This window comes from Malus sylvestris, chromosome 3, assembly GCF_916048215.2.
Source record: "Malus sylvestris chromosome 3, drMalSylv7.2, whole genome shotgun sequence".
Lineage (NCBI taxonomy): Eukaryota > Viridiplantae > Streptophyta > Magnoliopsida > Rosales > Rosaceae > Malus > Malus sylvestris.
In genome coordinates this window covers 22,282,208-22,299,864 of record NC_062262.1, presented here as the reverse complement: position 1 = coordinate 22,299,864, position 17,657 = coordinate 22,282,208, and positions in this window count along the sequence as shown.

The window sequence follows — 17,657 nt, the reverse complement described above, 5'->3', positions numbered from 1 at the left end:
GCCAATCACAATACGACACGTGTCAATGTCAGAATGAAACTAGAAACTCTCTTCTATAAATAGAGATCATTCTCTCACAATATTTCCTAATGCCATTTGTACTAAATCATTCACTTGTACTCACTAAAGGAGAGCTTGAACCTATGTACTTGTGTAAACCCTTCACAATTAATGAGAATTCCTCTACTCCGTGGATGTAGCCAATCTGGGTGAACCACGTACATCTTGTGTTTGCTTCCCTGTCTCTATCCATTTACATACTTATCCACACTAGTGACCGGAGCAATCTAGCGAAGGTCACAAACTTAACATTTTCTGTTGTATCAAAGTCTTCGCTGATTTTGTGCATCAACATTTTTATCCAAAAAAAATCGTATGTATTACTTTTACAACATAGAAAGTTAATCAAAGTCTCTTATTGTATATGTGTTCTTTATTCCTGTTAAAAGAGAAAGGAAAACCCAACAAACAAATAAATTAGATAACACATTTTATAAAAACAACGCGAGCAACAACATTTTATAAAATAAAGGTTGGTTACAAATACACTAAGCCCAGCGTATTACAACATCAATTGGCTAAAGCACGATAGTCGTTGTCTTTAAAATCGATTTTGCCCCCTCAGGTTCTCAAACCAATGGAACAGGGTAATGGCGTATAGTCGCCATAATTCGACAGCCCGCTACCAGACTAGGGTGTACTCCTAATATCTAGTTGAGTTGAACTCTTCTGAGGAACTTAATACACATTAAAGTATGTAGAGAGATTATAAAAATTATAGGAATTAACCATTCAATCGTGTATCTACTCCCACCCTTGTGTTAGTTTATATATTATTCCAAGATGGTTATGTTGTTCCTCATTTATTTAAAGAAATAAAATGAATAATTGATATCAAAAGGAATACTCCTATAAATTGAAACCCAAAATTAATTTCATTTAATGGACACAATGGCTAGAAATTCAATGACCATATTAAGAGAGAATTCAATGACCATATGTTTGGACATAATTTTATACCATCGACTTATGCATTTTAGGCTGTTGGATGGAGAGATAAAGCAAGATGTTCTTCATGATTTCCTTGATAATTATTATTTTTACAGAATGATAATTATATTTGACATCCATTGTGATATCATGAGATGTTTTTGGAAATCAAATGAGCGAGATAAATATAAGGGTTAATCTCAGTTTACTACCTTAAAGTTATTTGTTTTCAACATTTGGTACATGAAGTTTTTTTCATCCGAGAGTAGTACATAAAGTTATAATTTTTGAACACTTTCATACATCCGTTAAGGTTGTTGTTAAATTTTCCGTTAACTGATGACGTGGCATCCACTTGGACAATGACTAGGCGACACGTGAATATTAAAAAAAAATTAAAAAAAAAACTTTTGGTCTTCTCCCTCATCCCTTCTGACCCCTCTCCCTTATCTCCTCTACACCCATCATTCCCCCTCCTTTTTCGACTCCACCCACTTCATCGAAAGATGAGCATAGCCATCGAAAAGGTACTAGGACTTAGCCTTGGGGTTGATACCGGTTTCAATGATGACGGCGATTATGAGTCCGTAAATACCTAACACTCCTGCCATAACTACCGGCACGATCGACTTCATCACCAGCTCTAGCCTCATCACTCCCATCGACACCACTCCTACTCTGCTCTTTGTCGTCCCATACATCGCTCCCATACCTTCAAAACACACAAAATCTGATCAAAATCCCTATATCCACCCAAACCAAACCCTATGCGCTTAGATCTAGGCCGAATCGGAACATACAAGAGAAGACGAGGGCCGCGACGGCGCCTACGAACCTTAAGAACGGTGCCGTTTCATAGCCACTGAAGGTTGAAGAAGACATTCTCCTCGATTTAGAAACAGATATTCTTTGATTAGATCTGACTTTTGATGGATTTGGTTTCTCCAGGCGGTGCTGCCGGGGCCGAAGAAACGAGCGAAAACATGGGTCCAGAGGAGATCCAGAGCCTAATAGGGAGGGAGAGAGAGAGAGAGGAGAGAGAGAGAGAGAGAGAGAGAGAGAGTGGGTGGAGTCGAAGATGGAGGGGGAAGGGTGGGTGCAGATGAGAGAAGGGAGGGGATCGAAAGAGGTGAGGGAGAATACCAAAAGTTTTTTTTTTTAAATTTTTTTAAGTATTTTATTATTTTTATATCCACATGGCACCCTGTCATTGTCCACGTGGATGTCACGTCATCAATTAACGGAAAATTTAACAGCAACCTTAACGGATGTATGAAAGTGTCCCAAAATTATAACTTTATGTACCACTCTGGGATGAAAAAAACTTCATGTACCAAATGTTGAAAACCAAGAAACTTTAGGGTAGTAAATTGAGATTAACCCTAAATATAATGCAATCAAAATTGATTTGAGATTCCAACTTATATGAACCTGTATTATTTTGTGACAGTGATTTCTGAGAATCCTCCTAACAATTCACAACTTGCCATTCAGTTTATCCTTCTACCAATTTATGATATCAGCATTTGGACCACTTATCTTTAAGCTGTTTGACTTATGTCAAAAACATTATTGAATTTTTTTTTTCGCTAAATAAAGTTTGCAAAATTTGTACCTTAGCAATCCAAACACATTTACCTTTTGGTTCTAGTTCAATTTACATCGCTCTACCATTTGCAGTCATTCATTGTGATATATGGGGTCCACACAAACAATCTTCTTTATTCGGTGCACGTTATTATTTCACTGTGGTTGATGATTATATAAGATTTACCCGGATTTTTCTCATGCAACATAAAAGTGACACATAAGAGCTCCTGAAATCTTTTTTGCTTATGCACAAATACAATTTGATTCCAAAGTGAGATAATTACGTTTAGACAATGGTGAAGAATGTTATTTCCTCCATGATTTTCTTAATGCTAATGAGATCCTCCGTGATTTTCTTAATGTTAATGAGATAATTCCCCAACATTCTTGTGTTTGCATCCCTCAACAATACAGGTGTTGTTGAACGCAACCATCATCATCATTTGCTTCATGTAACTAAAGTATTGTTTTTCCAATCTCATATTCCTCTTCAACTTTGGGGGGAAGGCATCATCACCACTACATACATTATTGATACGCTCCATACCAAAACCTTGTCCAACAAAACACTATTTGAACTTTTGTATTCCAAATACCTTTGTTTTCTTATATGTGGGTTTTGGGGTGCCTCAGTTCTGCCACTAATGCTTACCCGACATCTAAAATGACGCTCGTGCTTGAAAATACATTTTTATTAGTTACCCACGTGGTCAAAAGGCATGTAAATTATATGTTTTGCACAACTATAAAATCTTCATAAATTGGAATGTTCAATTTTATGAAAATTTGCTCTTTTCAACCCACCATCATAACCTGTTTCTACCTTATCTGATCCAGTTTCTATATGCCTTACTTGTTTTTACACCACAATACATTTCTAATTTCTTACTAGGCCCACGGGCTCCCACACCAAGCCTAAGTGTTGCACCCACACTTAGCCCACATGTTGCACAATATCTAGTCCATCTTGCCGCACCAAATACTTCTTTATCACCTGACACCCACACAAACTCATGCTTCTAACTTAGACCCCACCATTGAATTTCCTACCATGGACCCCACCATTGAAATAATTGGAACCAAAATTGTTCACGTCCTCGAACAGAGGCAAAATCCAGTCAGAATCATCCATAACTTAGGTAAAGGGGAGAATGAAATTGATTGGGGGTGTCATTGAATTCAGATCGAACTGCCTATGTATTTCCAGGGAAGGTGAATCAAATCATTGATGTAGTTCTAGAGAAGGACTATGTATGATGTGGGATAGATCGGAATACATCATTTACGAATAGCCTATGTCTTGGCATGTAGGAGATGTTTCTCGATATCTATACGTAGACAATAGTGTGTAGAGAGGTTTATGTATGGTAAAGAATGTCCATCCTCGTAGAGAACATGAGATGCTTGGAGAGAGATCCTTGGTAAATACCCAAGCTAAAGTATTTATAAAGATCTTGAGAGTTCTTGTACAGAGAGTAATCCCAATTAAATTGAGAGACTATCTAGAAAGGAATATATCCAATCCTCTTAGGATCACGATTACTTGTCTGATCCCAAAGATATCTTAATTTGACTTGAATTAGAGTTTCCTTACTTTTGGGACAAGTAATATTTTTGATGGGCTTAGAGCTAATAGGTTCATGCCAGCTTACCCTCCCGGTCTAGAATACTGATGTAACTTCGATCTCACTTTAAGGCTTTCTGGTCATTCCAACCACCTTGAGTGCCACGTGTCATGAGCTCAAAACTTCATGGTCCAAACAAATACCCCTAATCGCCTATTCTGTGGTCCGATTAGCAGCCTGAGAGAATCGAGTTGTAATAAGCACGACTACGTAGGCAAGACTAAGAACATCGAGAAATGGCCCATTTGTTCGGAAGCTTCTTGTTCACCATCCGGCTTCCAAAAAGTTTATGCAACTTTAAGTTATAGGTTATAACATTCAATCCTAGGCTATGGGCATTTGAGGGAATGACTAAAAGAGCAAACCAAAAATCAATTGAGTGGTGGCTCTAAACTACAGCCCTAAGTATGATTACTTCTATCTCCGACCAGCATACTAAGTCAAGATGGTTATGTAGGCTATTCATTACAAAGAAGAATTTAAATAAATTCATGCTATGAAAACCAAAGAACCACAAGCAAGATGGTAGAAGTGGAAGAGGAAAGTCTTAGGATAATTACTGAAGAGACAAAGATAAATATTGAAGCTTTGGGATAGCCAAATGAGATTTTCCAATTTGGTCATTGTGCAACTCGTGGGATTCTAAGTCTCACTCCATGGCACAAAACCTTGGGCTAGTTAAAGAAAAAGTAAATCAAAGTTTCCTTTGTCAAGCCCCATTAAATTATTTTACCAATCATACTAAGTTGGCTCAAATTAATCAACGAGCATTTTATTTTGCCTAATTAGAACTGCTCTCCTAAGGTCCTTATTTTCAAGACTTGTGAGGTCATTTCATATGAGCCATTAGATTTATCTTTTGGTCGATTAAGCTATCAACTTAAATAATCCCTATTACACTGAAACATATTTTGCAAAGTGATTAACTTAAAATAATTTCTCCCGTGAAACCTTTTATCTTCTTCCCTTACCGTTTTTCTCCACATCTGTTCCTCTCTCCATCTCTCTTTCATGATCATTCACTCAACTTCTCTCCTTCCGAGTATTTTGTTTTTTCCTTTTTGCCTATGAAAAAGAAAGATGGACCTGTTTCAAAATTTTCACAGCCTTCGAAAAATTTCATATGAAAAAAGGGTTCACGCATTCAAGAAAAAAGGGATCCCAATTTTTGAAACCATACAATCTCAATTTTTTTTGTACTTTGAAACTAACTGGGTTTCAACATTGTTGGTAAAGATTGGATAAATTGGATGTGTAAAAGTGTTAAGTTTTTATGCAATTGGATTTGTTGGGTTTAAATATTCCATGAGGAGAGTAGGTTTTGCAAATGAAAGGGATTCAACATGGCTTGAAACCTTCTTCTCCATTCATTCTGTTTTTGTTTTTGGTTTTATCAATTAGTGTTTTGTTTATGTGTAATAGGATTATTTTAGTTAATAACTTAATCAAATGTAAGATTAATTTGAGGGTTTATATGAAAAAGAAACTTACAGGTCCTCAAAATGAGGACCTTAGGATAACAACTCTTTTTGCCTTGTTTACCAGGTCAACAAATCTAAATTAACTTATTTGATTTACACCAATTTGATTCTGCCAAGGATACATAGACAGTCTTGTACCACATTCTAGACGCAATCGCATTCTAATAAAATACAAATATTTTTAAATTCCAAACCCGAATTTAAATCACTTGGGAATTACGAGTGGCTTGATCCGCAAAAAGAAGATATAGGCAATTTATGTTTTTACCTAAATGCACCCTTAAAACTACATAAACACAAGAATCCTCGAATTCCATATTTTAGAATCAAAAGGTATTCATTTGTGACAAGGGATTTTGATTAATAGGCTTTTAGTCTTGAATGGGTCGTGTTGATGCACAAAACCGGAGGTCTTGGAACAACGTAAATCCGACCGTGAATCTGCATGAAATGTAAATAACACAAGATGTATTGTGGTTCACCCCAAGGTTTGGGCTACGTCCACACTGATTATTGTATTTATCTGAGAGGTGAGAGCTTTGAATGAAAGTGAGAGCTTGAGGGGGTGAAGAGCCTTAGGAATTGGCCTCCTCTAATTGTGAGGGTGAGGAGTCCTTTTATAAAATAGAACTCCTTACTTATTACATATTTGCCCCTTCCTTTATTACATAATTACATTTAAGTCCCCCGAGTATTTATACGAGGTCTAAATACGAAGGCCCTAAATATGGTATAAACAATATTCCCCCAAGTCTTCAGTCAAGAGAGTCTTTTGGCTAGAGACTTTGAAATTCAGTCCATGTGTGGGCCGAAGTAACTAGATGTTGTCTTGAACTGATGCTCGATATGAGGCGGTGCTCAATCTGAAATGATGTTCAACTAGAAGTAGCACATGTTGCGAGGCTGCTCGGCTCGTGGTTTATGTTGCCTTGGTTGGCTCGACTTGTGGCGTTGAAGGTGAGGGAGTCCCTTTTATAGAATAAAGGCTCACTCCTCAATACATGAATAATGGGTTAGGAATGATGCTCGCGGCGAGGCGGTTGCTCAGCTGGCGGCAATGCTCTCTAATGATGGTGAGGAAGTCCCTTTTACAGAATAAGGGATCGCTCCTCAATAAATGAATAATGGGCTAGGGTTGATGCTCTCTAATGGTAGTGAGGGAATCCCTTTTATAGAATAAGGGCTCGCTCCTCAATACATGAATAATGGGCTAGAGTTGAAGCTGCTCTAATGATGGTGAGGGAGTCATTTTTATAAAATAAGGGCTCGCTCCTCAATACATAAGTGATAGGCTAAGTCCCCCAAGTATTTTTCATGAGTGCTCTCTAATGAAAGTGAGGGAGTCCCTTTTATAGAATAAAGGCTCGCTCCCTAGGACATAGATAACGGGCTAAGACCCACAAGCATTTTCCATAAGGCTCAATATATGGTACATAATGTAGTCCCCCAAGTCTTTGGTCAATAGAGTCTGTTGGCTGAAGACTTTAAATTGAATCCATGTATGGGCCGAAGTGGCGGTTGTTCGGATGCGGTATTTGTATACCCTGCACTGAAGCTTTATAGGTGAAGCTTTGCAAATGAAGCTTTGAAGCTAGAGCTTTGTAAATGAAGCTTTTGAAGTTGGAGCTTTTGTGAATGAAGCTTTTGAAGCTAGAGCTCTGTAAATGAAGCTTTTGAAGCTAATTGACATGAGTGATGCTCATGAATGTTTATGTTGATTGACATGAGTGATGCTCATAGATGTTGTCATGAGTGATGCTCATGAATGTTAACATGAGTGATGCTCATGAATGTTGACATGAATGATGGTCATGAATGTTTATGTATGATTGTCATGAGTGATGCTCATGAATGTTTATGTATGAATGACATGAGTAATGCTTATGTATAATTTGGAGTACTGGGCGTACTTTTGATCACATGGTTGGTGGCATGAAGGAGAGTACAGGTTGTACATTTCATCACCTGGTTGGTGGCATGAATGGCTAGTTGCCAAATGATATTAGAGTACGGGTTGTACATTTTATCACCTGGTTGGTGGTAATAGCGGCAGGTTGCCGAATGATTTTGGAGTACTGGGCGTACTTTTGGTCACTTGGTTGGTGATAATAGAGGCAGATTGCAGAATAATTTTGGAGTACTGGGCGTACTTTTGATCACCTGGTTAGTGGTAATAACGGCAGGTTGTCGAATAATTGTGAAGTACTGGGCGTACTTTTGATCGCCTGGTTGGAGCTATTTTGGGCTTATGGGCCTTCGCCCTCTACACAACATTCCAGCCCATTTATTTTGGGCTTTGCCGTTTTTTTTTAACCCTCTGATGGAATTTATACAGATGTCTCCGAAAGATAAGAAAAATAAATTACATCATACAAAAAACCAGAAAAGTAAATCACATTATTCTGGTGAGGTGTTTATTCCTTGCTTTTACTTTCTCTTTTGCTTTCTGCTTTTGCTTTCTGCTTTTGCTTTCTCTTTTGCTTTCTCTTTTCTCTAAAATGACAGCTGCTTTGGACAGCCTTTCCGACATCGCCCATTTTCTTTTCTTTGGCTTTTAAAAAATAGGAACATGCATCCGTCGACAAAAGCAAAAGTATAATCTTTCTCTTTTAGCTTTTGCTTTTACTTTGCAGAGTGCATATGGCACTCAAGTTCTCTGTTTCCCCATGCACCTTTGTTGCTTCTATGGATGCTAGCTAAGCCTGAGTGCCACTCAAGGCTTTCATCTGAATGTGGTTATGGTCGGAGGAGAAGATCTGATAAAGGCACAGGAGAAAGAGACGACAGAGAAGGGCACCGTTTTTTTAGGCCTACTGCGGGTAAGGATAAGCAGCCTTGCGCTTTGGCCGCGGATGAGACACATGTGCTGTTGTCCCGCTCTTTTGAACTTTCAAGAAGTACTCCTAGGCATGACTTTGAATCTCTCCCACCGAACGCCGACCACCACTAAAGCATCCCACAACCATCCCTATCGGCCTCTTGGTTAAGAATCTCGATGTATGTTTCCAGATCCTGATACTACAAACCTATTTCACAAAGACCCGCCATATCCGTGATGTCCACGGCTACCAGTCAACGTTACGAGAAATCGAAGCCCTCCATGACTGCGCAATCCTATCTGAGACTTTGGAGGTGCTTGCTGGACTGCCTTTTTAGATCCCTTGGCTACTCCTTGATGACTTGCAAAGTCAGCAAGAATGCTGTCCAACGAACATAGCATGAATGATCCAAGCGCTCCAGAGTTTGCTAACCTGATGAACGATATCGGACCTGTAAATAGCAGGATCTTTCTTATTCTTCCGCAGGAAATTTGAGTGGTCGTCAGAATTCAATTGCTGATAAGTCTTTCCAACTTTGGCAACTTCCAGAGAAGCTTTCTCAAGGATGAATATAGCACTAGGTCCTCTTTTGGGGTTAATCTCTGCTGGGGCCAATGGAATACCATCGAGCTCAATTGGGTAGCCCTCTTTTTCCATTCACTGCATATGGCCTCACCATTTTTGTAGCTTGCAGTCACGGTTTATTAGTTTCTCATAGACAAATACGAGCAGAATATTTGGTTAAAATGGAGAGTATTTGCTGGGAGAGAGTGTTTACACTAGACTCCCATTTGGAGAAGACAACTACTTATCACAGGTTTAGGGTTTCTGCGTTGTCCCCCATCTGCACTCTTAAGATGAGCCCACTAGCGAAGTGTCTCTGGAATCCATCACTATCGTCGTCTCATTTACCCCGCTCTTCTTCAAGCTCGACGGCGCCGTTTTCGAAATCATAAGCCTTAACACAATTTGGTGTTCGTTTTTGTTGGTCCTGTCAGACTGCAGGAAATGCTGGAACTCGATCCTCTTCGGCCGGTGGATTGGTGGTGAGGCCCACGTGGCGTAGGGATTCGCTATGGACGGACTCGGAGATCCAGTGGGCGGTGGAGGTTGTAGAATCCTTCAATCTGGAGCATTTTTTGGCCTGTTCAACGACGGAGCTCCGATGCTTTTAAACTCCGAGATTCGTGTGCCGGGATTGGGGAAGTTATCCGATTTCCTAGACGCCATTGAACCCTTCTTTATCGCGCCTAATCTCGGTGAGGACAGAGGCATTGTTGTTCAAGTCCAACGAGGCGGGTCTTGGCCAGTCTAATTTCTTTGATAAAGCTTCAGATCTGGGTCGGCGGTCCTGGCATTCTTTGAGGGCGAGAAAGAATGAGCTTCTGGCATATTTAAGGATGAAATCTGAGTCGGACCACTAGAGTTTTCCTCGTGGCGGCAATAACGGAACCGCATCATCAACATTCAAGACTTTCACCGCCGTGCAATCTTCTATTTCGACCGAGCCTGTAAATCCACCTGACCCATCACTCGAAAACCCGACCCAAGAGGAGAAATTCGACTGGTACACCCAAGGGTATCCGTTGATGTTGGTTTGCGATCTCGATAAGAGGGTCCCATACGGAAAGAAGGTATTGATGTTTCCATAGTCTGAGAGTAGGGTTTTTGGGTGACAGGGGAATCTTTTTTAGAAATACAATAGCTTTTGCAGATTTTGCGGAGGTTGAAAAAGACAGGGATTTGAGGAGAGAGAAAGAAAGAGTCTAGAGAGAGAAAGACAGAGATTGGAAAAGCCAGAGAATGAGTTTTCGTCTCTGCATTTTTGAGAGATGGGTTTTTGCAGTGACTTTGGTTCCTGGGTTTCTACAGATTTATGGCGGAAGAGAAAAATTGAGAGAGAACCGACATAACTTTTTGTGTCATTTCCCACAGACGGCGCCAAATGTTGATGCACAAAACCAGATGTCTTGGTACAACGTAAATCCAACTGTGAATCTGCATGAAATGTAAATAACACAAGATGTATCGTGGTTCACCCCAAGGTTTAGGCTACGTCCACACTGATTATTGTATTTATCTGAGAGGTGAAAGCTTGAGGGGGTGAGGAGCCTTAGGAATTGGCTTCCTCTAATTGTGAGGGTGAGGGGTCCTTTTATAGAATAAGGACTCCTCACTTATTACATATTTACCCCTTCCTTTATTACATAATTACATTTAAGTCCCCCGAGTATTTATACGAGGTCTAAATACGGAGGCCCTAAATATGGTATAAACAGGTCGTAGTCAAAATAATAAAACCCTTTTCTACGAGGCATAAAGCATGAAATTATGTTGGATCTATTTCATTATGTTCAATTTTTGTTCAACAAAGTGAGTTCACAACATGTTTATGTCATTGCCATGTATTGACCTAAGAAACTCCTCTAACAATAATACTTTGAAATCTTAGACTTGCACTTTTGAAGAGTTTCAAAGTTATGTGATATTTGAGAAATTGGGGATTTTCCAGTACCGCAAAGAATGGTGTAAGAAGTAATAAACAAAGTCATGCGAGGATTTGAAAACATCATTCCCAGCTTTAGAGTCTCATGTCCTGAATATGCCTTTCCCAATGTTAGCCCATGCTAGGTGCCTGAGTCATTGCATATGACGTTATTTCTTTGACAAATTGTATTTCATGTGGTCAATTAATGGAATTAGACTTGAACCAGTCAAAGGCTTATGAGGTAGGAGTTGCACATGATTGGGGCTAACTCAATTCAAAGTGTAGCTCATGCGCGTGGGTCGTTATGATCCCATGCCCCGATCTTATTTGAAAATCTTTAAAATATGTAAAATTTTCCATTAATCATGTATATAATTAAATAACCAAAAGTGTTTACCTCTTGGAGTGCTACCATGGTTTGGACCACAGTTGTTCACCTGACAGATAGGTCTTCGATGTGTGTGTGTTGCTATGATTCCATACCCTAGTCTTGTTTGACAATCTTTAAAGTATGTAAAATTCTACATTAATCATGTATATAATTAAACAACCAAAATTGATTACCTCTTGAAGCGCTACCATCGGTTGGACCAAGGTTGTTCACCTGACAAATGTGTCTTCGATTATTTTCCTCGTTGGAGTTCAAACCATAAAAGGTGAACTATGAAAATCCACATAAAGTCTCCATTTACATTGTCTGTAGTAACATGTCAATATTTTCTTCATTAAAGACTAGAATTATAAGTTGTAGAGTGTTGTGGAAAGCTGACATTGTAGTTTTCCAACAAATATAAGCCTCATTGTCCAATAATGTTTGAGAAATTCCAGTTTAGCATGCAAAGTAGACTGATATGCTTCTAAGTGTGTGCTCCGCTTGAGGATGGATAATTACAAACGGACCATGAGTGAATCCTTCCAGAATGACATTTTCCGAAATACGTATCGAAATTACCTTCGAATCTCTTGCTTGATTCTGAGCTAGCCAAGTTCAGCTAGTCCTACTTGCTTGTCTCTCAAAGATCTAATCTTTCAGAATTCCAAATTATATTGCAGATCTTTGGTCAAGCTGAAGAAAAATATTGTCTATGTAGAGATTATTTGAGCAACACATGCATATATTAACAGTTAAAGTAAAGATGAACTCAAAACTAATCTAAGTCCCATGAAATTCACGGCCTAGTGGATGGTAAACCAAGACTTTTCACCCAAAAAAAAAAAAGAAAGATTAAGCTTTCATAGCATTGAAGCTCATCCTTGTTTTCACAAGGTTATCATACATGTGAGGGCCTTCATTCCTCTTCATATGCTCCACGGATTTGGCTCCTTGAATCCTTGGAACTTTGCTTCTTTTTTGCACCTTTGCTTCTTGAAGATTTGGTTAAAGGATTCACCAGGCACCAAAAAGATGGTGCCTCTAATTCTCCACACCAAGGGTGAGATGTGAAGACAAGATGGAAGACTAGGAAGATGCTTAGATACTAGTAAAACTTCCCTTAATGGCCGGCCAAATTGAGAGAGGAGGAGTTTATGTGCCTCTTTGTATTTTGACATTTTCACTCCTTCAACTCATTTGTATGTGGTTGGTGAAGAGGGGGAAGGGGGGAGGAGATGAAGTGCTTGGGGTTGGGCGAGGCAGGTAGGGTTGGGTATTATTTTATGTGTAAAAAAATGATGTGTCATTTGAAGAAATGAAAATGTCCAAATGCAAAAGTTAGTGCAAAGGTTGCTAGCACTCCCATTTCAACTTTCAATTTTGATCTCCAAGAGGACCATATGTAATTCCATGGTGGTGAATGAATTGTCATTGGTGCGGGTGTTTAGTTTCTTAATTTGTTCTTGAATTCTTTTACCTTTTGTAATTTGCTTTTCTTCAAATCAATGTAGATCAAATTTACTAAATTGTCCTCATATTAATTCACATGCTTGGCATTATAACTTGATTTAATGACAATATGGATGGTAACTGATCTAGGTGGTAGATTTGCACCAAACATGAAGTTTAGATGGTAATGGTATTTGCCAAAATAAAAAGTTTGGGAGGTAATTATTGGTTGGTAATTGTACACAATCTACTAGTTGAAGAGGTTCTTGTGCAAAATCCCATTTAATTTTTTTATGTTGAACACACTTGCCTCTATAGTTTGTTATGCTTCTCCAACTTCCACATCCAGAAGATACATAAATTTAGGGGTGTGATATCCACACACCCCATTTTACTTCTCACACACCTTTCTAATTTTCGGCCGTCGGATCAGATGAATTGAAGAAGATCAACGGACAGAAATTAACAAGGGGTGTGTGGGAAGTAATTTGGGGTGTGTGGATAGCACACCCCTAAATTTATTGTGACAACAAAGCCGGTCGACACATAGTTGTTAATCTAGTCTTTCAAAAACAAACATGTGATGTTGAGATAAACTTTTATTTCTTTCGAGACAAAATACAGGGTGGTTTAGTTGTCATTGAAATATGTTCCTTCTTCCTAATTGACCGACATTTTCTCTAAGCCCCTTGGTAAAGATGTCTTCTTACTCTTGTTGCGTAAATTGGGAGATCTCAATCCCCACTCTCCGACTAAAGGGGAAGTGTTGGAAAGAAATTAGTCCATGACTAAGGAAATAGGATCAAAACGTTTGTTATTTACTTTTATTAACAGCCTTTTATTGATTAACTAGCCTTTCTACACACTCATACGCGCGTGCGAAAGTCTTTTATTTACCACGGGCGTTGTGTGTGAAGTCAAGACTTTTACGTTTAGTTTTCCTTGTCAACTATTGTAATTGAACAACACATGCTAAATTAGTTTTAGGCTTTACTTTGATTGTAGGTTGTTGTTACTGGAGCAAATGTTCAAGATGTGGCACATTTCACCTTAAAAGGTTTGTTCATGCATGTGCATTTCATTTCTATATTCGTGTTGCATTCTGTCTAGTCCGATTGTCTAGTCAGTTTTTCTCGCTGTTGTCCAACTAGTTGGGCATGCAATTTAAGATAGCCCATATGGGATGTCTGACACCTTTTAGATGAGATTGATCTGCTCAGATTGCTTATACATTTGACAAGTGTCTCTTTGTACCTTGTTTGTAGCAATCAAAGGATTTGTTTTAATAGGGTTAGAGGATTTCATTTCCTCTTTAGATAGAGTTTATAATTTTGAGGGGGTTTGTTTTTCCTCTCCATCTCAGAACTCCCTAGAAGCATCAAGCACTTCTCTGAGTAGTATTCTTATTTAAATATTTATAAATCCTTCTTTGTAAATTCTTGTTTAAAATCTTTGTATTTGCTCATTTATTTTAGCTAGGAAATTTTACATTTTCAAAGAGTGTTTTAAAACCTTGGGTTACCTCTTGTGTTCTTCATTAGAAAGCCTAGCCACAAAACCATGTTCATGCATTAAACACCCATTCATTGTAGAATAAGGTTGCATTGTTCTTCTTGGTTTTGTTTTATTTTTGTGGTCAAGTTCTTCAAGTTTCAAGTTTCAAATCTTTAAACTTACTTGTTTTGGATTCTCATCATTTCTTCTTTTAACCCTTTAACTAGAGAAATTGACTAGTTGTTAAATCCAGATTTTATATGCATATCATGACATCATATCATTTCGTGATTTGAATTGATATCGGTGCCACAAGGTGAAGAGCTCATGAGGAGTTGCTACTTGGTGAAGACCGAAGGAGTTCATCTCGTGTAAGACAATGTTGGACAAAGGTAAAGCTGCTCCGTAGATAAGGATCCAGGAATGGAGCTTGTGTGGTCTTTGTATGAACCTTATTTACACTAATAGATTGGACTCAGTGGAGAGTCCCCGGTTTTTTAACTCAGATGTGGGTTTTTTTCAACCAAAAACTTCTTGTGTTCTTTGTCTCTTAAATTTGTTCACATATCTTATTTACTAGCATATGTTTCATTCATCCTATGAGTTGTTATTTGATATGTATTTACGACTAAGTTTACACTGCATATTATGAGCACTGAATTGAATTGTCATTGACTAGGATAATTTGTAGTGAACTAAGTTTGATTCGTAGATTTGCTTTTAATTAACTGAAGAATCTATACTTAGTTGACTAATGAGCTTGACTAGTCAATCTAGCATACTTTGTTTCATAATTGCTTTGTCATTACTATTTGCATAATGAACTGATGTGTAAATGTGTTCAAGTTTAGGAATTATTGTTGTGAAATTAATCTAGGCAAACTTTGATTAGTTAGATGTATTGATCAGTTAGGATTTGTTATTGCAACTGCTATTTATATCACTGACTAACTTGTAACTAGTTGACTAGTTCATTTAACTAGTCTACTGTGCAAGGTTAAATTTTTATTTGCAGGATATTCTGTTTGGTACCAATTTCACTGTGCGCCCCTAAAAATATTTTATATAGAAAATAACGTTAATGTTTAATTCTTAGAAAAGCAGTAGAATATTGTCAATTTATATGCAGACCTGCAAATCTGGAATTAATATTTGCTAACCAAATATCTAGTTTGCCTAACTTGACTGGTGGGTTTATTTATTTATTTTTATTTTTTTTGAACAAACGATATTATCTACACTAAGGAGAAGGGGTGAGCTTAGCCTCATAATGGATTAGCAATAATATGGTTAAAATTTTCCTTTGGTTAGAATCAAACATATGACCTCTCCCTTACAATTGAAGAAGAATACCACTAGATCGTAGTACTAAGTGGCTGATGGGTTTATTCTTAATTTCGTATGGATGGTGGGCTTTTTCCAAACAATTTTTATTGCATTTATTTATGCAAGATTGTTTCACTTGTTTTCTTTTGTGTATATTTTTTTAGTTACTTGTTCTTAACTTCTACTATGAAATCTCGGTCAATTAAAGTGAGTAGTGATTAGGGGTGGGATATCCACACACCCTATTTTACTTCTCACACACCTTTTTAATTTTTGGCCGTCGGATCGGATGAATTGAAGAAGATCAACTGACAGAAATTATCAAGAGATGTGGAGGCATAAAATTAGAGAGAGAATTTGCTATTTAAAAAAAAATCTATTCGTGTAATAAGATAATATGTAGCAAACCTCGTTGACAAGAAATTGAGAATTTCGTAAGATGGAGACTTTGTGCATGTTTCTCTTTTCTAATTTCGGGATTGAAATGAGATTTGTGGAAGGATATATTGGCAATTCAGTTTGATAGAAACGGCTTTTTGCTGAACGTGGGTGCAGTTTTTCCATTTTCCACGTTTGAATTTTATTTTATTTTTTTTTCATTTGAGGGGTTCATGATTCATCTCGTCCTTTTGTTTTCATTTTTTCCAATAAAACGAATTTTTACTTTTTTTATTGTATTTTCTTATTTTTATACATTTTATGGGATATTAATCTCTCTCCTAAAATGGAGGAGTGGGGTTAATATCTCCTTAAACAACACGTCTTAAATGGAAGAGTGGTTGTTAATCTTTCCCCTTTTTAAATTTTTTTTTCTTTTTTTTTTCTTTTTTTTCTACTAATAAAACAAACTTAAATTTTTTTTCTTTACAACCCTTGTGAAAGGCGAATTTAAACCACATTATTGATAACCCATTGTGAGGCTAAGCTCATCCCTTCCCTTCAATGTAGATAATATCATTTGTTCAAAAAAATAAAAAATAAATAAACCCTTGCACTTTTTCATCTATCAATTCGGTCAGTTTTTGATTTTTTTGTTTTAGGGACTTTTCAGTCCAATTATTTTTGTGTGATGCCTTAGACCAACTCCAAACCTGGGCTAAAAGCCAAATTTTTAGCCCAAAATTCCCTCCAAACATCCCCCAACCCAAGCTAAAATATTGGGCTAAAAGGGGAATGCTAAAGTTGGGCCAAATTCCCCCCCCCCAACCGCGTGGACTCGCCCAGTTTTGGGCCACTCTCGGCCCGCTGACTTGTGCACGCGCCCCAAGCGCTCAAGTTGCAACCGGAGCCCGACAGGAAGGGGGCCCAACGTCAGGCCTTGTCGACCACTCACCAGAGCCCAACGGCTCTTTTCAAAATTTGACAGGCAGAATTTAAGGACCGTTGGTTGATCCAACGGTCCAGATTCAAATTTTATTTTTAAAAAATATGTTATTTTAAAATACATTGAATCCAACGGTTGAGATTGAATATACTAAAATCTAACAGTAAAAAAAAGATCTAACGGCCCAAATTTAAATCCAACGGCTAAAATAATTAAATAAATTTATTTAACACAAAATTTACCCAAAAACTCTATAAATACCTATGTATTTGTTCAAACATCCACACAAAATTCAATTTTCTCCTACAATTCTTCCAATTTATCTTTCTATCATTTCTTTCCATTTCCAAATTAGTCTACATGGCAAGAGAGTATGTTAGAGGTCGTAATTGGACCTTTGAGGAAGATATTTCTTTATGCTTGGCATGGGTTTCTGTTAGTGAAGATGGTGCAATTGGCACAAATCAAAATAAAAAGGTTTTGTGGGATAAAATCATTGCAAAGTTTCAAGAAAACTGCAACGGCAGCGGGCAGGACGGTGGTGGTGTTTATGATCGGTGGAAGACTATCAACAAAGCATGCACTTTATGGAAGGGAAGCTTAGAGAGAGCCATGGTTGGCATGCCTAGTGGAAGGAGCGCCATAGAAATTGTGAGTTTTTTTCTTGATATTTTATTTGTGATGTACATAATATTATT